This window comes from Aegilops tauschii, chromosome 7 (assembly GCF_002575655.3).
Source record: "Aegilops tauschii subsp. strangulata cultivar AL8/78 chromosome 7, Aet v6.0, whole genome shotgun sequence".
Classification (NCBI taxonomy): domain Eukaryota; kingdom Viridiplantae; phylum Streptophyta; class Magnoliopsida; order Poales; family Poaceae; genus Aegilops; species Aegilops tauschii.
This window is the reverse complement of record NC_053041.3, coordinates 102,024,246-102,043,633: the sequence shown is the minus strand read 5'-3', so window position 1 is coordinate 102,043,633 and position 19,388 is coordinate 102,024,246.

Genomic DNA, 19,388 nt, shown 5'->3' with positions numbered 1-19,388 from the left:
ACCATATTAGTTGTCCCTGAAACACATGTATATAGGCATATTTCAGTGCTAAATACTTACATCCCTTTAAGCGACAACTAATATGAATCAATGCTATTTTTTGTGTGTGGTATATGACACATATTTTGCTAGTTAAATTGACGACCTAAAATCTCATGTCCAACTTATATTCGCATTCTTCGACAGACACGTCACCTTTTGACCATTACACCACTATTCTTTTAACCACATCTCAACGCCTCGACTTGTCTAGCCTCAAGGAGGCAAGACACACGGCAATCAAAGCGTGCCACAATCGTTGTCGGAAGACCTCTATAGCGTGAGGGCTCTAGAGCAGTCTGGGCCAACACACCCCTCATCCATGCACCTAGGAGAGTTAGCGAGTGGATGACAAGGTCTGGTCGGTGCTGAAGAAGAAGTTATCAAGGAATCATCGGCAAATGGAGTACATTGCGCCTAGACGCCCACACCCTGAGAAGTGACCAACCCTAACTACATCTCTCTGGTGAGGACTCCATGAGCATCTTAGGCGACACCTCCAAGGAGGGGACAAATTTGTGGCACCGTTGTCGAGCAGAGAGTCTAACATATGGTTTCCTCCATCGCACGAGGAAAAGAACGACGGTCAGATCCAAGACAACGCCCCAAAGAGGGGACGAAACCCGCAGGTTTCACCATCGTCATTAACCCCCGAAGCCCGTCGTAGCAGGAGCATAGGCCAACCACCGCAGGGAGAGGAGTCGCATCGCAACCACCGCCACTGAGCCAAACACATATGGATCACAAAGTACTCGTATCCCTATCATGGACAAGCTACGACAACACAGAGGTCCAGATGCAGAACTAGATCAATGACCAACGGGTCCTTCTAGAACCACATCGGCAAAATCAAGGTCTTAGCACAAGTCTCTGGGACTCGGGAGCGCTCACACCAGCCATAAACACCAGTTGCCAGGGCCTCCACAACTACGTTGGGCCGCAGTGCCGCCAGGCGCGCCGATGATGAGCATTGTCAGAGCTTTTGGAAGAGGCGAACATGTGAGGAAAACACAGAGTTGTAAGCAATCCCTCACCTGTTACAACATTATGTCATCCTCATGGCCACTACAAATTGTTGCTGCCATCAGAGCTCACTGGGCAAGTGCCCAAATTCTTGATCTTCGTGGCTTGTGCGAGAAATGGACGAAGATGCCCCTTTGTCAGCTTGCACCCTGTCCTCGTAGGCCTTGCAGGCCTATTATGTTTTATTATCTAATGCTTGTTCTTGCGATGGTAGTCGGTCACTTAAGTGGAGCATTAGTCACTGGATGTGATCATAGTCGGTCTAGTAGACTTATGGACATATTACTTAGATAACATAATTTCCACATATGCTAGGATTTGTCATAAGTGTTTGATTTCTCCTTACACATACATATACTTATGTTTTATGTGTCATCGTTACTCTGAGACACACTACTAATACGTCTCCTACATAGCTATGAATTTTTTATTGTTCATTCCATATTTTCATAATTTATGCAAAGTTATTAATGTTTATTAAAACCATCCTATTAATTTGGAGCTTGATACTAGTTTTTGTTTTTCAATGTTTTTTATTTCAGGAAAAAATTGGACTTACAAAATTTATTAGAAAATATGCAGGAGTTGTTTTTATGTCAAGACGAGGCCACGAGACCTGGGCTTGGGACAAGGTGGGCCCCCCTGCCCGCCTCCCTTTTCCATTGCCTCTATATAACCACCAAAACACTCGTCGTATTTTTACAGAAACTTTTTGACACCGCCCCTTTGCATTCCGAGGTAATCTTCTTTTGGTCGTGTTCTAGCACTCTGTTGGAGGGGAATCTTTGTATTTGACCTCTTCATCGCCCCTTGCTTCCCCCATGATGATGTGGGAGTATTCCCCCTCAAGGCTAGGGTTTTTAAGCAGTAGCTATGTGTCATCTATATCTATTTCTTGACCATATGAGTTGCATCCATGATTGTGATATTGAGCATTGATGATGAGTTGAATTATATGATGCATCTCTTCCTTTCTGGTGATGAGCTTCTTTATAGATCAAATCTTGATCATGTTATATTGAACTTTGTGCGTTTACGAGATCATGTGATGTATGTATAATATTATTTTCGGAGACGCCTGAGGTGGTAATGGGGTGCTCAATAGATTAAGATTAAAAAGAGAACTTTGAGGTGTGATTACCGCATCTACAAGATGGGTATGCTTTTACCGTACCTAGTGAGGTTATATCATGTATTTCAGTGAACTTATTAATGTTGAGAGTTGACAGTAGTGAACCTATGAACCCCGAACCTTTTTTCAACCCCTACAACCTCGTTTCAGTCACTTCTACAGCTTGTTACCTTGCTATTTATATTTATTTACAAACAACAATATTCCCATCATCCAAATTATCAAATCTCTTCGTCGAACTATTGAATATATACAATTGACAATTGTATTCTGTGTCGGGGACGAAAGGTACTTATTGTATATTATCATGAGGTTGCTTGGGAGGGGAATACATTCATGCATGCTACACCTCCTGCAGATTGATAAATCTTAGGTCAACCAATTGAGGAAAAATTATTCGTGTCCTGCAATCCTGTGCTTGGAGGCCCAACAAGTGTTCATAAGAATAGAAATGGTTAGTATACATCAAAGCTTTTTTCCGGCTTCATTGTCGGGTAGGTGAGCGATTGAAGGTATCTTCTTATATTTTGCAATTTTATCTTTTAGTTTCTTGTTCACTACTTTTACTTGTAAAAGAAAACAAAACAAAATTGCAGTTTAATTTTCTTGTAAAATATTGGATATTACAAAAAAGATAATGATCTCATATAATTATAGTGATTATTGTGGAGAGGATAGACCTTGAAAGGAATTTATTAATGACAGATTTTGTAAAAGGCACAGGTTTGAGCAAAAAATGGTTTAGTGAACTCTATTATTAGGCTCAAAAGTTATGTTGTCTTTATAACATTACTATATCAACATTGCAATATATGATGATTATTTGTGATGAAACACATGTCTTGCTATCAAGAGAGAGAAAATCTAGAAAGGCTGAAATTACTATTCTATGATGTTGTTTGCATTTATCTTGGTTTTTGCTCTAAAGCTTTGTTTAATGTCTGTTCTCGCTCCTTCTAGGTTAGGAACATGTACTTTTTAACCCGAGTGCTATAAACCTGATATCGTTTTCTGTTGGGCTTCATGTTAATATAATGTGGAGCCAGGGCGAGGCCATGTCTAAAAAAAGTGGGCTGGAAGAGTACTTCATGTACCATTGATCCCACTAGGTGTTACAGATAACTATGATGATTGCAAACTTTTGGATGATTATTATGATGATACTTATGCTATTAAGAATAATGATAATCATGTTTGTGAATCTTGTCATGTAATGAGAAGGAATTTACTTAGGTGTAGAGTAATACTAATTTTATGAACGCGGATCATGAAAATAATGTTGTGTGATAGGTATATTATATAGTTTGATCATGATGCTACCGAAAACTATGATGAGAGAGGGATTCATGGTTATAGATATCTCAACAATACCAGTGCCTGGACGAAAATGCTTGTGGGAGGCACCCCATAAGTATCCTTAATTTGTTTTTATTTGGTCCAGTCATTTTGCTATGCCTTTTGTGGAAATTTTGTTTCCTTGCTTACTTTTTAACGAAGTGTCAAGTTTTGCCTTTATGTTCAATGTTATGATTATGTACTGTAGGGTGATGAAATCCTTAAAAATTCATAGAACATAACAACATATGTCTGGTATTCATGCAGATTTCATTAAAAAGGTTTGCAAGTTAAAAAAGTTTTTTTAAAAATAAGTCTTTACATGTTGGTCTGTTTCGCCAGATTCGCGTGCAACTAGTATGTTAGTTATATGTTTGCATATCGGTTTCACCTTGTCCAGTATAGCCTATAATTGTGTTCATCATTATAGTTACTGTTATACGATATTGTCGTGATCTATATACATCAAGTAGAGGTGTTAGTAATTATTTATGGACTAATTGAACTCACAACTTTGTTAAGTTTTGTTTGTATGAAAGTCTATTCCATTAGGGATGTCATCGTCATCAAGGGAAGTATAACATCTGGGTTAATAGGATTGATAGAGTACTCATATCGATAAGGAATTTCCTTATTTTATGGAAGCTCATCTACAAAAAACCTCAAAGTTAAGCATGCAGGTGCGCGTGAGTGAGGACATGCTTAATCCTACCCCTCAACATTATTTCAATACGACGAATGTTTATGATATTATTCCAAGGGGAATTCAATCAAAAGTACTGCCATTCGTTATTTCTAGGGTTAATTATCCTTTTGCCCTCAGTGGTGTCCATGTACTCAGTTTTGCCCTCAGATGCGAATTGTGCTCAGTTTTGCCCCTAGTTCGTGCGCACCAACTCGTTCCGTGAACTCTGCCGTCTCCGTCAGGTCAACCTTTTGACTCGGCCCTTACAGGTGGGACCAGGCGGCAGAGACGGCCAATTTTATTCAGACCGTTGCACGCGTGGCTTGTGGGACCCAGCAGGGAGCCGTTGAGCAGAGAGCCGTTGTGGGTGTGCTATATAAGTGGGCGACAGCGGCGGTGACCACGGCGACAGAGAGCACGGCGAGAGAGAGAGAGAGAGCACGGCAGTGGGAAGCTAGCTGTGGAGGGCGCGGCGGCGTTGAGATCCCCTTCGGCTCCGAGCTCCATGTCTTCCTCAAGCTCCCGCGCCACCTCGCGGATGTAGAGCCCGGCGCGTGTGGACATGCTTGTCTTCGTCTGTCCGCGGTGCCGGGCGGGCGTTGATCGAAGGGTTTCTCACACACCGAGGAACCAGAATCGTTCGTTCTACGTGTGCAGCGAGAATGGGGTAAGAATCGGGGCAATTGCACCATTTTTGTGGTCGGGATCTTTGAACAATGGGTTGATCTATTTGGTGTTCATGCAGGTGACATGCTTCTTTCTTTGGGTCGATGCTCTGGCCAAGACTCTGATGAATGAACTGCAAGAAGAGCATGAAGAATGGTTGTGCATGCTGCCACGAACGGCAGTGGCCGCAGCACGAGCTCCGGAAGAAGAGATGGAGGGCGAAGCACGCACTGACAGAGAGCTAGCTATTGAGCTTAGGATGTTGAAGAAGAAGGTTAGGAACCTTGAAGATCAAGCACTACCAATACCCATTTGCAAATACTTTTGGGCATTTGTAGGTATGGTAATCGCACTGGTTGTAATGTTGAAAATGTATGGAGAGGCATGAATTATGGAGGAATTTGTAATCTTGAAATTGTATGAGAAATTCACCTAGTTTAAATGTTGTTCAAAGTTGTTTAAATGTTGAAAAAAAAGAGAAGAAGTGACCAACATTTAAATATGTTGAAAAAAGGAGAAGAAATGAGGAATTCAGAAACTTTTGATCAATGAAATGCAGCTCTCTGCTCTGCCTTTCTGTCCAAAAAAAAAGGTTGCTCTTGGGCCAAATTCAGAGCGTAGAGCCAAGTGCAGGCTAGACTAATGGGCCAACTGCATCCAATTAGGCCCATTCGGGGGTTCTCTTGCGTGTTTTTCTCTTTTCTGTTCTGATTTAATTTAGGCACTAAATCGTAATGCTGAAAATTTTTGTGGAAGCTAATTGAATTATTCCAGAGCCAAACAATTAAGGTTAGAAATTTTTTGGGGCTGTTAAATATTTAATAGCAATTTAATTAATCCAATTCAAATACACCGTGATTTAAATCAAAGACCAAAATGTCATGGAAAATGTGCCTCAGCTCTGGTAGAGGTTTACACCTGGTGCCAAAATAAATGAACATTTTTTAAGGGCATTACATTGAGAAAAAAATAATTTGTCTAAAAAAATGAAGGTGGAAAATGCACAAAAAATTGGTGCGGCTGGGGACTCGAACCCAGGACCACGTGGGTTTGTGGTGTTTAGGGCTGCGCTGGTAACCGCTAGGACAGATGGCAAGACTTTGACATGGGTAGGGAAGGAAGGTATACATAGTGAGACTGTGAAATTTGTCAAAAAAATAGTGAGACCGTGAATGTTTGCACACGCGTGAGAGTGGTTTTTCTTTGTTTTGCACTGAAATTTTGGAGGGTTGGAAGGTTGAAAACGTATGTTTGCACTGCCACATGATTTTAGTTAGAGTGGCACTTGGTTTAGGGTTAGAGTAGCACTTGGTTTATGATTTAAAGGGAATAAATTTGCATGTTAGTTCATGACTTATTTTTTTTGAATGAAACAGAGGGCTTCTCACCCCCTCCGATTTTCATTAATGAAAACCACAAGTTCTCGAACTTCATGACTTGGTTTAGGGAAGAAATGATATGTTTGGGCACGGACATTTTTTAACACACATAATAAACCCTAATAACTTAGATAAGATGCAACACACTGTACCATTACAATAATAAGTTCACGGACACATGACGAAACATGACACGACATAGAAAAGCAACAAAATAAAAAACGAAACATGACGAGCTTGACTCCGGGCTTGAACATCTTCATCTTGACCTCCTTCTTCCACCTTGGCCGTGCGCGCCCCTTCAACACAGTCTTCATCTTCACACCTCCTCCTCCTCCTCATAGGGAAGGGAGTGCATCTGGCCTGGAGTGGGGAAGATGCCCTCGTAGTTGGTGTAGATGTTGTACACGGTGAAGAAGATGGCCTCGCAGCCGCACCAAAAGACTTGGCCGAGGAGCTCGCGCGCGTCAAATGGGTTGGTGAAGGTGACCGTGAGCAGTAGGAGGATGCCGCCGCGGTCACGAACCTCGTTGAGGGTGAACATCCTCGGCGAGCCCCGTGGGAGGTGGGCATAGCCGGCTCTGAGGAAGGTGCGGGTGAGTTCGACGGAACCCCTCCACCTTGAAATAGCCCACACACGGAGCTCCCTCTCCACGAGCACGCCCGGTAGGTAGCACAGCTCTGGCATGACAGGCGGACGGTTGAAGGTCGGCCCGTTGAACTGCATCTTCACTTGGTCTCGCTTGGGGAGGGCTCGGTCGCTTGGGTGTTTGAAGTTGGAGAGAATGGATCGGATCTGGCTTGTGGGTGGGAGAGGAAGAGAGGCACCCCATTGATAGGCATGTGGGTGGGAGAGGAAGAGAGAAAGGATGAGAATGGTGCGTGTGTGAATCCGGACGCGTGTGTGTATCCGTTACGTTTTGCACTCTTAAATTTTTGCACGAAAACGATGCATGGGGCACGTGCGTGCATCTGAATCGCTGCATAGCTCTTTGACCGAGCGGTGCATCTGACTCGCTGCCCTGAACCACTGCCCTGATCCACCTAGCTCGCCTCGCTAGCCTAGCTCGCCTAGCGCGCCTCGCTCGCCTCGCTAGCATGCATGCACGTCGCCGCCTCCCGCGCATGCAAACCCACGTCGCCGCCTCCCATGCATGCAAGGCCTGGAAAGGCTGCGACGGGCTATTTACTGCGGTCTCAGGCCCAGACAACAAGACGTTCCAACGGTCCATCCAGCGCGCCCGGTATTTGTTAAAAAAACAATCTCCCAGCCAATCAGATTGCATCTCGCGGAACGCCCCCTCCTCCCTGCAGATTCCTTCTAGAAGGGTTAGATCGACGGCCCTTGATCGCCGCTAGGGTTAGATGAACGGTCCTTGTTCAGCGCTAGGGTTAGCGGGGTTTGGGAGGGGTTTGGAGCAGTCAAAGCTATATTTGACCAGATTTCAAATGAGCATAATAAATTAAATAAAAATCAGAAAAATAAAAAACCTGCGCACATAGTCTTCTTATGTCATATACTAACGATTTAAGTTGATAAACAAGGTTTACATACATTTAAACGATAAGTTCATGTGTATTGTGTGATATCTCGAGTATCTCAAACTCTCTTGTATGAAGTGAAGAGAAGTGTTTTGGGGGAAATGAACATGAAAATTTCAAAAAACTCACCACAACTTCATTTTGGAGTGACTAAGAAGGATCCAGGCTTAGTTTTTCATTTTGATGTTTTACACTTGTTTAAATCTTGGTCAAAGTTAAGTTTGACCAGAATTCAAATGAGCAAAACAAATTAAAAAAATGAAAAAAATGGAAAAACCAGCGCACATAGTCTGTATATATAGAATATATGTGTAGGAAAGTTATTTGGCTGATTTAGCCAAGGTCGAAAAAAAACCTTGCTTAGAAATAAGGCCGTTTACTCTACCTTTGGACCCCTCTTTTTAGCACATTTTTCATGAAAATTTCAAAAACCTCACCACAGCTTCATTTTGGATTGATTAAGAAGGATCCAGGCTTAGTTTTTCATTTTGATGTTTTAGACTTGTTTAAATCTTGGTCAAAGTTAGGTTTGACCAGAATTCAAATGAGCAAAACAAAATTAAAAAAAATCAAAAAAAAGGAAAAACCATGTGCTCATTCAAACATCATCCAACAGATTTAAACATCATGTCAAACATAGTTCTAACATAGGTCCAACATCATCCAACAGAAATACAACATTATTCATAATGTTTCATAATTATTCATATATAGCGTTGGGGCTTTTGTCTGTTCCTTGAGCTTCTTGCCATCACTTTGCTCCTCGTGCACCTTGTGCTCATTGCTTCTTCTCTTCTCCTCTTGGTTGTCGGTACCTTGTGAAGGAAATATGCCCTAGAGGCAATAATAAAGTTATTATTTATTTCCTTATATCATGATAAATGTTTATTATTCATGCTAGAATTGTATTAACCGGAAACATAATACATGTGTGAATACATAGACAAACAGAGTATCACTAGTATGCCTCTACTTGACTAGCTCGTTAATCAAAGATGGTTATGTTTCCTAGCCATAGACATAAGTTGTCATTTGATTAACGAGATCACCTCATTAGGAGAATGACGTGATTGACTTGACCCATTCCGTTAGCTTAGCACCCGATCGTTTAGTATGTTGCTATTGCTTTCTTCATGACTTATACATGTTCCTCTGACTATGAGATTATGCAACTCCCATTTACCGGAGGAACACTTTGTGTGCTACCAAACATCACAACGTAAATGGGTGATTATAAAGGTGCTCTACAGGTGTCTCCAAAGGTACTTGTTGGGTTGGTGTATTTCGAGATTAGGATTTGTCACTCCGATTGTCGGAGAGGTATCTCTGGGCCCACTCGGTAATGCACATCACTATAAGCCTTGCAAGCATTGTGACTAATAAGTTAGTTGCGGGATGATGTGTTACGGAACGAGTAAAGAGACTTGCCGGTAACGAGATTGAACTAGGTATCGAGATACCGACGATCGAATCTCGGGCAAGTAACATACTGATGACAAAGGGAACAACGTATGTTGTTATGCGGTCTGACCGATAAAGATCTTCGTAGAATATGTGGGAGCCAATATGGGCATCCAGGTCCCGCTATTGGTTATTGACCGGAGACGTGTCTCGGTCATGTCTACATAGTTCTCGAACCCGTAGGGTCCGCACGCTTAAAGCTACGATGACAGTTTTATTATGAGTTTATGTATGTTGATGTACCGAAGGAGTTCGGAGTCCCGGATGAGATCGGGGACATGACGAGGAGTCTCGAAATGGTCGAGACGTAAAGATCGATATATTGGACGACTATATTCGGACTTCGGAAAGGTTCCGAGTGATTCGGGTATTTTTCGGAGTACCGGAGAGTTACGGGAATACGTATTGGGCCTTATTGGGCCATACGGGAAAGAAGAAAATGGGCCTCAAGGGTGGCCGCACCCCTCCCCTTGGTCTGGTCCGAATTGGACTAGGGAAGGGGGGTGCCCCCTTCCTTCCTTCTCTTTTTCCCTTCCTCTTTTTTCCTATTCCATATGGGAGGTGGAATCCTACTAGGACTAGGGAGTCCTAGTAGGACTCCACACTTGGTGCGCCCCCTCCTAGGGCCGGCCACCTCCTCCCTTGCTCCTTTATATACGGGGGCAGGGGGGCACCCCAGAGACACAATAATTGATCCTTGAGATCTTTTAGCCGTGTGCGGTGCCCCCCTCCACCAAATTACACCTCGATAATATCATTGCGGAGCTTAGGCGAATCCCTGCGTCGGTAGAACATCATCATCGTCACCACGTCGTCGTGCTGACGAAACTCTCCCTCAACACTCGGCTGGATCAGAGTTCGAGGGACGTCATCGAGCTGAACGTGTGTAGAACTCGGAGGTGCCGTGCGCTCGGTACTTGATCGGTCGGATCGTGAAGACGTACGACTACATCAACCGCGTTGTGATAACGCTTCCGCTGTCGGTCTACGAGGGTACGTGGACAACACTCTCCCCTCTCGTTGCTATGCATCACCATGATCTTGCGTGTGCGTAGGAAATTTTTTGAAATTACTACGTTCCCCAACAGTGGCATCCGAGCCTGGTTTTATGCGTTGATGCTATGCACGAGTAGAACACAAGTGAGTTGTGGGCGATATAAGTCATACTGCTTACCAGCATGTCATACTTTGGTTCAGCGGTATTGTGAGATGAAGCGGCCCGGACCGACATTACGCGTACGCTTACGCGAGACTGGTTTCACCGTTCGGAGCACTCGTTGCTTAAAGGTGACTGGCGGGTGTCTGTCTCTCTCACTTTAGTTGAACCGAGTGTGGCTATGCCCGGTCCTTGCGAAGGTTAAAATAGCACCAACTTGACAAACTATCGTTGTGGTTTTGATGCGTAGGTAAGAACGGTTCTTGCTAAGCCCGTAGCAGCCACGTAAAACTTGCAACAACAAAGTAGAGGACGTCTAACTTGTTTTTGCAGGGCATGTTGTGATGTGATATGGTCAAGACATGATGTGATATAATGTGTTGTATGAGATGATCATGTTTTGTAACCGAGTTATCGGCAACTGGCAGGAGCCATATGGTTGTCGCTTTATTGTATGAGATGCAATCGCCATGTAATAGTTTTACTTTATCACTAAGCGGTAGCGATAGTCGTAAAAGCAATAAGTTGGCGAGACGACAACGATGCTACGATGGAGATCAAGGTGTCGCGCCGGTGACGATGGTGATCATGACGGTGCTTCGGAGATGGAGATCACAAGCACGGTGCTTCGGAGATGGAGATCACAAGCACAAGATGATGATGGCCATATCATATCACTTATATTGATTGCATGTGATGTTAATCCTTTATGCATCTTATCTTGCTTTGATTGACGGTAGCATTATAAGATGATCTCTCACTAAAATTTCAAGATAAAAGTGTTCTCCCTGAGTATGCACCGTTGCAAAAGTTCTTCGTGCTGAGATACCACGTGTTAATCGGGTGTGATAGGCTCTACGTTCAAATACAACGGGTGCAAAATAGTTGCACACGCGGAATACTCAGGTTAAACTTGACGAGCCTAGCATATACAGATATGGCCTCGGAACACAGAGACCGAAAGGTCGAGCGTGAATCATATAGTAGATATGATCAACATAGTGATGTTCACCATTGAAACTATTCCATCTCACGTGTTAATCGGACATGGTTTAGTTGCTTTGGATCACGTAATCACTTAGATGATTAGAGAGATGTCTATCTAAGTGGGAGTTCTTAAGTAATATGATTAATTGAACTTAAATTTATCATGAACTTAGTCCTGATAGTATTTTGCAAATTATGTTGTAGATCAATAGCTCGCGTTGTTGCTTCCCTGTGTTTATTTTTTGTTCCTAGAGAAAAAATATGTTGAAAGATGTTAGTAGCAAAGATGCGGATTGGATCCGTGATCTGAGGATTATCCTCATTGTTGCACAGAAAAATTATGTCCTTGATGCACCGCTAGGTGACAGACCTATTGTAGGAGCAGATGCAGACGTTATGAACGTTTGGCTAGCTCAATATGATGACTACTTGATAGTTTAGTGCACCATGCTTAACGGCTTAGAATCGGGACTTCAAAGACGTTTTGAACGTCATGGACCATATGAGATGTTCCAGGAGTTGAAGTTAATATTTCAAGAAAATACCCGAGTTGAGAGATATGAAATCTCCAACAAGTTCTATAGCAAAAAGATGGAGGAGAATCGCTCAACTAGTAAGCATGTGCTCAGATTGTCTGGGTACTACAATCGCTTGAATCAAGTGGGAGTTTATCTTCTAGATAAAATAGTGATTGACAGAATTCTCTAGTCACCATCACCAAGTTAGTAGAACTTCGTGATGAACTATGGTATGCAAGGGATGACGAAAGTAATTCCCGAGCTCTTCGTGATGCTGAAATCAACAAAGGTAGAAATCAAGAAAAAAGTGTTGATGGTTGACGAGACCACTTCAAGTGTTGATGGTTGACGAGACCGCTAGTTTCAAGAAAAGGGCAAAGGGAAAAAGGGGAACTTCAAAAAGAACGGCAAGCAAGTTGCTGCTCAAGTGAAAAAGCCTAAGTCTGGTCCTAAGCCTGAGACTAAGTGCTTCTACTGCAAAGGGACTGGTCACTGGAAGCGGAACTACCCCAACTATTTGGTGGATAAGAAGGATGGCAAAGTGAACAAAGGTATATTTGGTATACAGATTATTGATGTGTACTTTACTAGTGTTTATAGCAATCCCACGGTAATTGATACTGGTTCAGTTGCTAAGAGTAGTAACTCGAAACGGGAGTTGCAGAATAAACAGAGACTAGTAAAAGTGAACAAAGGTATATTTGATATACAGATTATTGATGTGTACTTTACTAGTGTTTATAGCAACCCCTCGGTAATTGATTCTGGTTCAGTTGCTAAAGAGTAGTAACTCGAAAACGGGAGTTGCAGAATAAACAGAGACTAGTAAAAGGCGAGGTGACGATGTGTGTTGGAAGTAGTTCCAAGATTGATATGATCATCATCGCACACTCCCTGTACTTTCGGGATTAGTGTTGAAACTAAATAAGTGTTATTTGGTGTTTGCGTTGAGCATGAATATGATCTGATCATGTTTATTGCAATACGGTTATTCATTTAAGTTAGAGAACAATTGTTGTTCTGTTTACATGAATAAAACCTTTATGGTCATACACACCAACGAAAATGGTTTGTTGGATCTCGATCGTAGTGATACACATATTCATAATATTGAAGCCAAAAGATGCAAAGTTAATAATGATAGTGCAACTTATTTGTGGTACTGCTGTTTAGGTCATATTGGTGTAAAGCGCATGAAGAAACTCCATACTGATGGGATTTTGGAATCACTTGATTATGAATCACTTGATGCTTGCGAACCGTGCCTCATGGGCAAGATGACTAAAACGCCGTTCTCCGGAACTATGGAGAGAGCAACAGATTTGTTGGAAATCATACATACAGATGTATGTGGTCCGATGAATATTGAGGCTCATAGCAGGTATCATTATTTTCTGACCTTCACAGATGATTTGAGCAGATATGGGTATATCTACTTGATGAAACACAAAGTCTGAAACATTTGAAAAGTTCAAAGAATTTCAGAGTGAAGTGGAGAATCATCGTAACAAGAAAATAAAAGTTTCTACAATATGATCGCAGAGGTAAAATATTTGAGTTACGAGTTTGGCCTTCAGTTAAAACAATGTGAAATAGTTTCACTACTCACGCCACCTGGAACACCACAGTGTAATGGTGTGTCCGAACGTCATAACCGTACTTTATTGGATATAGTGCAATCTATGATGTCTCTTACCAATTTACCACTATCGTTTTGGGTTATGCATTAGAGACAGCTACATTCACGTTAAATAGGGCACCATCAAAATCCGTTGAGACGACGCCTTATGAACTGTGGTTTGGCAAGAAACCAAAGTTGTCGTTTCTTAAAATTTTGGGGTTGCGATGCTTATGTGAAAAAATTTCATCCTGGTAAGCTCAAACCCAAATCGGAGAAATGTGTCTTCATAGGATACCCAAAGGAGACAGTTGGGTACACCTTCTATCACAGATCCGAAGGCAAGACATTCGTTGCTAAGTATGGATCCTTTCTAGAGAAGGAGTTTCTCTCGAAAGATGTGAGTGGGAGGAAAGTAGAACTTGATGAGGTAACTGTACCTGCTCCCTTATTGGATCACAGAAATCTGTTCCTGTGACTTCTACACCAATTAGTGAGGAAGTTAATGATGATGATCATGTAACTTCAGATCAAGTTACTACCAAACCTCATAGGTAAACCAGAGTAAGATCCGCACCAGAGTGGTACGGTAATCCTGTTCTGGAGGTTATGTTACTAGACCATGACGAACCTACGAACTATGAAGAAGCGATGGTGAGCCCAGATTCCGCAAAATGGCTTGAGGCCATGAAATCTGAGATGAGATCCATGTATGAGAACAAAGTGTGGACTTTGGTTGACTTGCCCGATGATCGGCAAGCAATTGAGAATAAATGGATTGTCAAGAGGAAGACGGACGCTGATAGTAGTATCACTATCTACAAAGCTAGAATTGTCGCAAAAAGGTTTTCGACAAGTTCAAGATGTTGACTACGATGAGAGTTTCTCACTCGTATCTATGCTTAAGTCTGTCCGAATCATGTTAGCAATTGCCGCATTTTATGAAATCTGGCAAAGGGATAAACAAAACTGCATTCCTTGATGGATTTATTAAAGAAGAGTTGTATATGATACAACCAGAAGGTTTTGTCAATCCTAAAGGTGCTAACAAAATATGCAAGCTCCAGCGATCCATCAATGGACTGGTGCAAGCATCTCGGAGTTGGAATATACGCTTTGATAAGTTGATCAAAGCATATAGTTGTATACAGACTTGCGGTGAAGCCTGTATTTACAAGAAAGTGAGTGGGAGCACTACAGCATTTCTGATAAGTATATGTGAATGACATATTGTTGATCGGAAATAATGTAGAATTATTCTGTAAAGCATAAAGGAGTGTTTTGAAATGAGTTTTTCAAAGAAAGACCTCGGTGAAGCTGCTTACATATTGAGCATCAAGATCTATAGAGATAGATGAAGACGCTTGATGAGTGTTTCAATGAGTACATACCTTAACAAGATTTTGAAGTAGTTCAAAATAGAACAGTCAAAGAAAAGAGTTCTTGCCTGTGTTACAAGGTGTGAAATTGAGTAAAGACTCAAAGTGCGACCACGGCAAAAGATAGAAAGAGAATGAAAGTCATTCCCTATGCCTTGGCCATAGGTTCTATAAAGTATGCCATGCTGCATACCAGATCTATTGTATACCCTACACTGATTTTGGCAAGGGAGTACAATAGTGATCTAGGAGTAGATCACTGGACAGCGGTCAAAATTATCCTTACTGGAATAAGGATATGTTTCTCGATTATGGAAGTGACAAAAGGCTCGTCGTAAAAGGTTACGTCGATGCAAGTTTTGACACTAATCTAGATGACTCTAAGTCTCGGTCTAGATACATATTGAAAGTGGGAGCAATTAGCTAGAGTAGCTCCATGCAGAGCATTGTAGACATAGAAATTTGCAAAATTCTTACGGATCTGAATGTGACAGACCCGTTGACTAAAATTATCTCACAAGAAAAACATGATCACACCTTAGTACTCTTTGGGTGTTAATCACATAGCGATGTGAACTAGATTACTGACTCTAGTAAACCCTTTGGGTGATGGTCACATGACAATGTGAACCATGGGTGTTAATCACATGGTGATGTGAATTATTCATGTTAAATCACATGGCGATGTGAACTAGATTATTGACTCTAGTGCAAGTGGGAGACTGAAGGAAATATGCCCTAGAGGCAATAATAAAGTTATTATTTATTTCCTTATATCATGATAAATGTTTATTATTCATGCTAGAATTGTATTAACCGGAAACATAATACATGTGTGAATACATAGACAAACAGAGTGTCACTAGTATGCCTCTACTTGACTAGCTCGTTAATCAAAGATGGTTATGTTTCCTAGCCATAGACATAAGTTGTCATTTGATTAACGAGATCACCTCATTAGGAGAATGACGTGATTGACTTGACCCATTCCGTTAGCTTAGCACCCGATCGTTTAGTATGTTGCTATTGCTTTCTTCATGACTTATACATGTTCCTCTGACTATGAGATTATGCAACTCCCGTTTACCGGAGGAACACTTTGTGTGCTACCAAACGTCACAACGTAAATGGGTGATTATAAAGGTGCTCTACAGGTGTCTCCAAAGGTACTTGTTGGGTTGGCGTATTTCGAGATTAGGATTTGTCACTCCGATTGTCGGAGAGGTATCTCTGGGCCCACTCGGTAATGCACATCACTATAAGCCTTGCAAGCATTGTGACTAATAAGTTAGTTGCGGGATGATGTGTTACGGAACGAGTAAAGAGACTTGCCGGTAACGAGATTGAACTAGGTATCGAGATACCGACGATCGAATCTCGGGCAAGTAACATACTGATGACAAAGGGAACAACGTATGTTGTTATGCGGTCTGACCGATAAAGATCTTCGTAGAATATGTGGGAGCCAATATGGGCATCCAGGTCCCGCTATTGGTTATTGACCGGAGACGTGTCTCGGTCATGTCTACATAGTTCTCGAACCCGTAGGGTCCGCACGCTTAAAGCTACGATGACAGTTTTATTATGAGTTTATGTATGTTGATGTACCGAAGGAGTTCGGAGTCCCGGATGAGATCGGGGACATGACGAGGAGTCTCGAAATGGTCGAGACGTAAAGATCGATATATTGGACGACTATATTCGGACTTCGGAAAGGTTCCGAGTGATTCGGGTATTTTTCGGAGTACCGGAGAGTTACGGGAATACGTATTGGGCCTTATTGGGCCATACGGGAAAGAAGAAAAAGGGCCTCAAGGGTGGCCGCACCCCTCCCCTTGGTCTGGTCCGAATTGGACTAGGGAAGGGGGGCGCCCCCTTCCTTCCTTCTCTTTTTCCCTTCCTCTTTTTTCCTATTCCATATGGGAGGTGGAATCCTACTAGGACTAGGGAGTCCTAGTAGGACTCCACACTTGGTGCGCCCCCTCCTAGGTCCGGCCTCCTCCTCCCTTGCTCCTTTATATACGGGGGCAGGGGGCACCCCAGAGACACAACAATTGATCCTTGAGATCTTTTAGCCGTGTGCGGTGCCCCCCTCCACCAAATTACACCTCGATAATATCATTGCAGAGCTTAGGCGAAGCCCTGCGTCGGTAGAACATCATCATCGTCACCACGCCGTCGTGCTGACGAAACTCTCCCTCAACACTCGGCTGGATCAGAGTTCGAGGGACGTCATCGAGGTGAACGTGTGTAGAACTCGGAGGTGCTGTGCGTTCGGTACTTGATCGGTCGGATCGTGAAGACGTACGACTACATCAACCGCGTTGTGATAACGCTTCCGCTGTCGGTCTACGAGGGTACGTGGACAACACTCTCCCCTCTTGTTGCTATGCATCACCATGATCTTGCGTTTGCGTAGGAAATTTTTTGAAATTACTACGTTCCCCAACACCTTGCGCGTCTTCTTCAAACCTATCATAGAGCTGTGCAAAGCATAAAGGGTAATGAGATCATGTCAAGTGATAAATGTATAGTAGTATTTGACCCTTGCAAGATTTACATACCTAGCAGAACTCACAACAACAGAAGGTTGGTCACCATTTGGAGCCTCACTTGGATCATCATTTGGAGCCTCACTTGGATCACCATGATCACCATTTGGAGTCTCACTTGGATCACCATGATCACTATTTGGAGCCTCACTCGGATCACCATTTGGAGCCTCACTTGAATCATTATTTGGAGGATATTTTGGATCATCGTCAAAATCATGCGGCTGTTGACCATCATCATTTGGAACCTCGTCAAAATCCTCATCTGATGCAACTGGCTGTTGACCATCATTTTCATCATCTGTTGAGGCAACCGGCTGCTGACCAACATTTTCATCGAAGCCTTCATCGAAACTCTCTCCGAACGCTGGATCTACTATGTTATCACAATACTTACCGAAATGACCAGACCCACCACACCTTGTGCACTTACGCTTCCTCGCTCCAAGTCCAGCTCCTTCACTACGAGGTCTGATTCGACTCTTCCTTGGTCTACCTGCTGCTCTCTTGAGAACTGGAGCGCAAAGCTTGAATCCAGGGTCCACCATGTCCCATTGTTGTTTTCCCTCCATAGCAGGCAAGGCATAAGCATATGTGGCTTTGAACCTTGCAAACAGAGTAGTAATCATGCACATACTGCTATGTTCCCTGCTGGACCTGGGAGAGAAGTGATGAAAAACAAGGCATGAATGCATGGCAACCCAGTTATCTGCCATTGCCTACAACTGCAAGTTCTAGCTTCTAAATCCACTGGATATCTCCATTCCCTCTTCTCTTTATCCAAATATGATATCTCTGTTGTGGTACCCGAGCAAAGAGTCATGTTCATTTCCAAGCCTGTTGTTTTCTGCTTCAGTTCATTCATCACGGCAGGGATGATAATGTGGCCCATGAATTTTGCCTCGGCTATTCTTGCATGATAATGAAATTTCTGCATGTATTCTATCCTTATCCTGTCAAGCAAATCCATCACGTAATGACCCTTTAGTTTCCGTATTGTTGAGTTGAAAGACTCTGCTAGATTATTGTGCACATAGTCAACTTTGCCCAGTTCACTGAATTGGCTTCTGGCCCATAACTTGGAGTGGTGTGTTTCCAAGTATTCTTTCACTTTGGGATTCATGTATAACTGCCTCAGGTGGTAGTTGTGCTTCTTCACACTGCAAGTCAAAGATGCTGGCCATAAATTGTCGGTATACACCTTTCCTTTGAATTTCTTCATGAAATTTGCAGCAAGGTGACGCATGCATTCCCTATGCTCTACTCCAGGGAACACATTGTCCACGACCACTTCTAAACCTTTGCAGGCATCTGTATGAATGACCAACCCATTGGGATGTGCAATAGCCCGGCGCAGATTATGCAAAAACCAAGTCCAGCTCTCCTCAGACTCTGTCTCCAGCACACCGTAGGCAACTGGAAATAGAAAACTGTGTGCATCAACTGCACAAGCTGCTACTAACTGTCCTTTAAACCTCCCTGTGAGAAAAGTGGCATCAATAGCCAAATAAGGCCCGCAGCCTGCCAAAAAACCCCGGCGACAAGCCTCAAAGCAGAAAAAAAAACCTCCTAAAGCATTCCTTGGTCTTTGTCACTCCCCTGAATGTGTACTCCACGGTGTGGTGATCAATATCTACAATACTACCTGGGCTTGTCCTCTCCACTTCACCTTTGAATGAATACAACAATTGAAAACTTTCTTGCCAGTTACCATAAATAGAATCCATAGCATGTTGTTTACCATTGAACAACCTCATGTATGGTAAATCTATCTTGAACTTATCTTTGATGTTCTTCTGCAATTCCTTTGGACGCACTTGCTGGTTTTCTTTCACCCACTTCTTTACTTCTTCTGCCACCCATCTTGACTTGGCTCTACTGATTGTATCCTTCCTAAGGGTTGATTCCTGGCATGT